Genomic DNA, 6,194 nt, shown 5'->3' with positions numbered 1-6,194 from the left:
ACCTCCACTTGAGTAAAAGTACTTAAAAGTAGAAAAGTACTCAAATGTACTTAAATATCAAAAGTAAAAATACTAAAAGATTAATTCACTTAATGCAACTTAGTTCCAAGTTTAAGTTGAATAAAAACTGGCTTTAAACTCAGGATCACAGATGAGCTCCTTTACTATGTTGATCTGTAGGCGTCTGTTCATAAACATCAACCAGCCCAAACTCATTTACTATAAAATGAAATGGTGTTTGTAGAAATTCAGAAAAAAGCCGCGTCAGTCTCGACTGCATATGTGGACATATTTCTATATTGAGCTCTATTTACACAAAGTTAGGTTAGTTCATCATTTATGTTGAACAGACTCTCCCAAAGTTTTACGCTGCTGCGCTGACGTTGAACCGCGTGCTGCACTGGGTCGGTATGACCAACAGGTCAAAACCAGCTCTGAACAAAGTGACCGCTGGGCCCTGATTGGCGCTCTGGCTTTGCGCTTCTTTCGTTTTGACATGTTACGTTTTTATACACACAGAAAACAAAAGGTGTGTTGTGCTGGTACGAGTAAATCAGACACAGCAGTGCTGCTGGAGGTTTTAAACACTGTGCCCACTCACTGTCCACTCTATTAGACACTCCTACTTCGTCAGTCCACCTTGTAGATGTAACGTCAGAGACGACAGCTCATCTGCTGCTGCACAGTTTGTGTTGCTCATCCTCTAGTGGTCACATCATCATCTAGTGGCTCCATCAGTGGTCACAGGACGCTGCCCACAGGACGCTGTTGGCTGGATAGTTTTGGTTGGTGGACTGTTCTCAGTCCAGCAGCGACACTGAGGTGTTTAAAAACTCCAGCAGCACTGCTGTGTCTGATCCACTCGGACCAGCACAACACACCCTAACACACCACCACCACGTCAATATTACTGCAGTGCTGAGAATGATCCACCAGCCAGATAGTACCTGCTCTGCGGTGGTGCGGTTTGTAATTGTTGAACTACAGAGTACTTGTATGTGGTAAGTTGACCCGAAAAAATGAGAAGGCTGTGACTGCAGAGCTACGATTATTCCCATTAATGTTTCAAACAGTGGCCGGTCTCCTCATTTGTAACGTCTCTGATGTAAACATCGACTGTTTGTGCTGGTTGTATGTGTCTCCATGTATATATTAGCATTCAGGAAGGGAGGACTGTTGCCAATATAGGAATTAACCACTGGTAACCAGTTAAACCATAAGCCAAAACACATCACAAAACCATCAGTAAGCAAGACTGCGTTCATATTACCAGGCTGAAGTGGCACTAATCCGATTTATTTACCCTAATGTGACTCAGATCTGATGTTTTCAGGGCTGTGTGGACACAAATCTGATCTTTTCTGATGCGGTCCTAGATCAGATACATATCCAATTTGTGGCCATGTGACCTTAATGTGACGCTCAGATCAGAATTCATGTGCTTTTATTCCACTGTGTGTGACCATCATTCAGCGTTACCATGGTAACAGCGCTGAACAGACGTTAAAGCCTGTAAACGGTGGAAAAGCAGCTCGTCTCACCTTTTTCTCCTTCGTCTGGCTCTAATAATGAAGCTGAGAGCTGATCAGAGTTAATGATCTTCTCAGCGAAGCTCGTTCTGCTCGTTAGTTAGCAGACTTACAGAACCACGTCTGTCGAGACACAACGTCGTTTTCCGTCCCACGACATTCAGTCTGATATTTAACGCTCATGTTCCTCCATTCAAACCTAATTTAAATCTCCAGAAACGGAGAGTAAAGTTATCCCGGGGGTCTGCAGCTCTGTTAGGGGGACGACTGTTCATCTCTCTGCTGTTAGCATTAGTTAAAGTTCTCTAAAGGCCGGCATTGATCCCGTCTGTGTTAATTAGCTGATGTTGTTTCCCTCCTATGAACAGGGTTCACCTCCTCTTTATTCAACACCATGGGGTCCTTTACCCACCCTGGCGTGAAGAGCCGGTGGGCTTCTGTGCTTTTAAATGCTGTGAGAGACTCTCCAGAACAGGGAGAGGGGCTGAGTATGAGGTAAATATAGATGTCAGGAAAACTTCCATCAGTTTAAGTGGAACCAAGGAGTTCAGGGGAAAGTGTATAAGGATCTCAGACTATTTTATTGAGTTTGTCGAGGAAACGTTTTCACTCTTCCAGAGTAAGGAGGGTAATTTTAGCCGTCTTTCACCTCTAGTTACGTTCACGCTGAGTAGCAAAGCCAGACATTCGGTCTCAATATGGAGGCCACAACAGAAAAGTTATGGGACTGAACCGATAGGATACATACTAAACAAAATGGCTTATGATTAAACTCCGGCGCCAGATCTGAACTAGTATTCAGGCGATAGTGACCTCTGCTGGCGAGGAGGGGCACTGTCAACCACAGATGTGACAAAGAACAGTTATTACACAGTTAACATCTAGAATGCCTTGAAAAGTGGTGCTCAAATCTCAGGCTGATGATTTATCAATATCAAATATGATATTATTGAATTGAATTGAATTATCATTAAATGTATAATTACAGAATGTTATTTATCACTTGATAACTTTTCAACACTCTCCAAAGAAATCCAGTCTTACATAAAAGGTCCTAAAATATCTCCTCATGTCTAGCTTATAGTATTTCAATCTATACTGTGTAACTCTCTCTCTCTCTCTGTATTTCTGTCTATCTCTCTTTCTCTCTCTCTCTCTCTCTCTCTCTCTCTCTCTCTGTCTCTCTCTCTCTCTCTCTCTCTCTCTCTCTCTCTCTCAGGTCATGGAGCACTTCTCCTTCTCGTGACTGTAATCAGGGTCAGAAATGGCTCTCCTGAAGAGGCCATGAATGAAGAGGTGCCCAAAGCAGCTCTTCCAGAAATAGCCCCCACAGTGCTATCTTTAACCAGGCTGCTCCACATTGACTGACCAGGCTTTTTACAGCTGCTGACATGTTATAACTGCCTCTCTCACTCACTAGCATCAATAAACCAGAGAGAGAAACACACTTACAACTGAGACAGACACTATTTCACACATCTATCTATCTATCTATCTATCTATCTATCTATCTGTCTGTCTGTCTGACTGTCTGTCTGACTGTCTGTCTGTCTGTCTGTCTGTCTGTCTGTCTACACATCTGTCTATCTGTCAAGCTCCAGAACAACCTCCAGGAGGTTTTCAACCGACATTATGTTACTACGGCCCAATCCCATTTCTTAATTTTACCCCTACCCCTTGTTTACAAGTGTCTCCTTGCCCCCTGGAACTGATTTATTAGGGGTAGTGGTTGAAATCTTCCTCAGTGAAATGTGAGCCTCAAATAAAAAGAGCATCACTTCATTAACAGCTACTAGTGCTGCTCTGTAGCTCTGCAGCGACAGCAGAGGAGGGTAAAGTTCAGCTCCTCTCTGCTGGGCTTTAGTTACATTTAGGGCATCATATGCCTTTAAAGAGGGGAGCAATTATTTATCATCACCCACCCCTAATTCTTCAGTGATATGAAGCTGAAGTTAAATATTCACCAGCTTCTTGTTCGAATTTTCTAGTTCCATTCTGGCACTTCAGGGTGTGCTATTGATCTCATAGTGGGTGCTACTTTACCCAAGTCTGGGGTCTATCCTCTGATCAAGGAGTAGGTGTGGTCAGTTGAGGAGTACATTCAGGAGGCCTTAGCCCATTCAGGAGGCCTTAGCCCATTAGACCTTCCATCTTGCCTTGCCTTTTTTCTTTGTGGAAAAAAGTTGGGGGTCTGCCGCCTTGTGTTGACTATCATGGTTTAAACCAAATCACCAAGAAATGCCCTTATCCACTACCTTTGTTACCTGTAGCGGTAGGGCAAATCAGGGGTGCCAAGCATTTTATGACGTTAGACCTCCGTAGTGCCTATAACCTGATTAGGATTAAAGGGAGGGAGACAAATGGAAAGATACATTTGTCACCACTAGGGGACACTATGAGTAATGTGTAATGCCCTTGAGGCTCAGTGACACCCCCTTGGTGTTTAAGTCCTTTATCAACGATGTTCTCAAGGACATGATAGGGAATTATGTGATTGCTTATATTGACAACATTTTAGTTTACTTACCTGACACTTACCTTTGATACGCATATTACTCAGGTTGAAAAGGCTATACGTTATACATTAAAGCAAAGAAATGTGATTGCATTTGCAGACAATATTGTGTCTGGGATACCTTATCAGCTCCAATAGTATCGTTATGGATGACCAAAAGGTAGAGGCTGTAGTTAACTGGCTGTGTCCTACCTTAGTCAAAGAATTTCAGAGGTTTATTGGATTTGTTAACGTATCAAAAATTCATACAGAATTCATACACTATCACTGTCCCCCCTCACTGCACTGTTAACAGGGGCCCCTAAAAACTTACCTGGAGCCTAGAGGCAGCTTTCGGCACCCTCACCTCGGCCCCCGTTTTGAAGCATCCTGACCTGGCTGATGCCTTTGTGGGTGAGGTGGATGCCTCCAAGACTGGTTTTGGGGCCCTTCTTTCCCAGCACTTCCATCCATCCATCCATCCATTTTCTAAGCCGCTTCTCCGTCAGAGTCGCGGGGGGATGCTAGAGCCTATCCCAGCAGTCTTCGGGCGGACACTTAGGCAATCCACATACCAATAACAATTCAAGTTACACCCAGTCGCATTCTTTTCACATAAGCTAACCCCTGCTGAACGGAATTTTGGAATTGTCCAGTTGCTCCTTTGTGAGCCCCTTGCGCAAATGTTCTGGCAGAAAATGAATAGATGCATCGTAGTGAAGAAGTCTGTCAAGAGATGCATCAACACATTGAATGAGCATAAGAGGGAAACGCCTTCCTACCGGCCTAGAGACCAGATTCAGTTATTGACCAGAGACTTCAGGTTTGCTGAAGGTCATAAAAAATTGACAAGTTTATTATCCTTATAAGATTTCAAATAAAATCACTGATGTTACCTACGAATTAGACTTACCTGCTCGGTATTATGTTTCACATTCCTCAAACCTGTCGTTTCAGGTTCCAAGGACGAGGCCTCAACCAATGGTATGCCACCCCCACCAACTGAGGTTGACGGAGCTCTGACAGCTGTTGGACAGCTGTAGGTGTGGAGGGAGCGTTCAATATCATGTGGACTGGAAAGGGTACAGACCTGTGTTGAGTACCTGCTGGAGATGTCCTTCACCCTGCACTTACAGCTGACTTTCACAGGCAGTTCCCTGAGCTGCCTGCTCCCTATCCTTGGGGTCATCCCAGGGGTTGTCCCTTGGATTCCAGGCCCAGGTTGAGTCGGTGGTCGTTCCAGTTGTTCTTCTGTTTAGGCCTCCAGTTGTGTGAGTGATGGTCGCTGTGAGCGTCCTCGTTCCTCAGCTGACCTGGACTCGTGAGAGTCATCGGCCAATCATGAACCGTTACAGGGATCTGGCTCACAAGCTTGTTTTAAAGGACTCTATTAATGCCCCAGTGATCTTGTTCCTGTGCGTACTAAGCATTCTTTTATGGTTGGTCTTTTCAATGTTTTTAACCATTGCCTGTGTTTTTGCACTTACATTTTGCACGTTTTTTTGCTTGTTTGCTATTGGACTGTTCTGGTTTTTGCTCTTTGCCTCATGTTTTTCTATTGCTGTTTTTTGGTATTGATCTTGGCCTACATTAATTGTGTAACTTGGATTTTACTGTTTTCATTAAAAGTTTAACAGTTTGCACCTGTGCGCATCCAAAACAGCCTGATTCATCACACTATCCATCTACCTGTGTATCTGTCTATCTATGTACATCAATCTGTCTATCAATCTATCATTCATCTGTCTGTCTGTCTGTCTATATCTGTTTGTGTGTCTATCTGTCTGTCAGTCTGTCTGTCATTGTACAAATCTGTCTCTCTGTCCGTATATCTGTCCGCCCGTGTGTCTTTCTATCTATTTATGTCAATCTACCAATCTGTACACATCTGTCTTTCCTTCTGTCTATCTATTTGTCTGTCTGTCTACATATGTCTGCCTGTGTGTCTGTGTATTTATGCCAGTCTGTCTATCAATCTGTCATTGCACACATCTGTATTCATATCTTTCTTTCTGTCTATCGATCTGTCTGTCGAGGGTTAATGTCTGATGGGATTGTGTGACAGAAAGAATGCAGGGCTCTAGGAGGCGCGGAGGGACCCTTCAAGATCTCATGGACTGGAAAGGATACAGACCAGAGGAGCAGTGTTGCGTACTGGCTGGAGATATCCT

At 43.8% G+C, this 6,194-nt stretch overlaps 1 long non-coding RNA gene across 1 annotated transcript in view; it reads left to right on the top strand.

The window, feature by feature from the left end:
* LOC108440691 overlaps nt 1-5,624 on the top strand; it is a 6,995-nt gene extending 1,371 nt beyond the window's left edge. Inside the window, exons 2-4 of the long non-coding RNA XR_001858873.2 lie at nt 1,898-2,024; nt 2,749-2,825; nt 4,981-5,624. This is a non-coding gene — a long non-coding RNA (uncharacterized LOC108440691). The remainder of the gene's footprint in view (nt 1-1,897; nt 2,025-2,748; nt 2,826-4,980) is intronic.
* The last annotated feature ends 570 nt before the right edge of the window (nt 5,625-6,194 follow it).

Source organism: Pygocentrus nattereri, chromosome 25 (assembly GCF_015220715.1).
Source record: "Pygocentrus nattereri isolate fPygNat1 chromosome 25, fPygNat1.pri, whole genome shotgun sequence".
NCBI lineage: Eukaryota > Metazoa > Chordata > Actinopteri > Characiformes > Serrasalmidae > Pygocentrus > Pygocentrus nattereri.
Note: the sequence above shows the minus strand (reverse complement) of the source record. Positions and strands in the feature narration are given on the sequence as shown.